Source organism: Bison bison, unplaced genomic scaffold (assembly GCF_000754665.1).
Source record: "Bison bison bison isolate TAMUID 2011002044 unplaced genomic scaffold, Bison_UMD1.0 scf7180017857577, whole genome shotgun sequence".
Classification (NCBI taxonomy): domain Eukaryota; kingdom Metazoa; phylum Chordata; class Mammalia; order Artiodactyla; family Bovidae; genus Bison; species Bison bison.
In genome coordinates, this window is record NW_011488150.1 from 1,777 (window position 1) to 2,146 (window position 370).

The window sequence follows — 370 nt, forward strand, 5'->3', positions numbered from 1 at the left end:
TCGATGGACGTGAGTCTGAGTGAACTCCGGGAGTTGGTGATGGACAGGGAGGCCTGGCGTGCTGCGGTCTATGGGGTTGCAAAGAGTCGGACACGACTGAGCGACTGAACTGAACTGAACGTGTAACTGTATAGTCAGCCTAGAGTTCATTTTGGTGCAGGGCGTGAGAGCCGCCTGGCTGGAGCTCACTTTCCGGGATTAGTGGTGACTAGTGTCCCCTTCTGTTTGCTGCCCATCCTGGGTGCTGGCCCGCCGCCCGGGCACAGCCGCACCAGAGCTCCTGCTCTCTGAGCACACCGTTTGTTGTCCGTACTCACTCAGTCGATTGAGTGTCAGGTTCGGGAATGTCTTGTTGGGGGCTGTACTAATT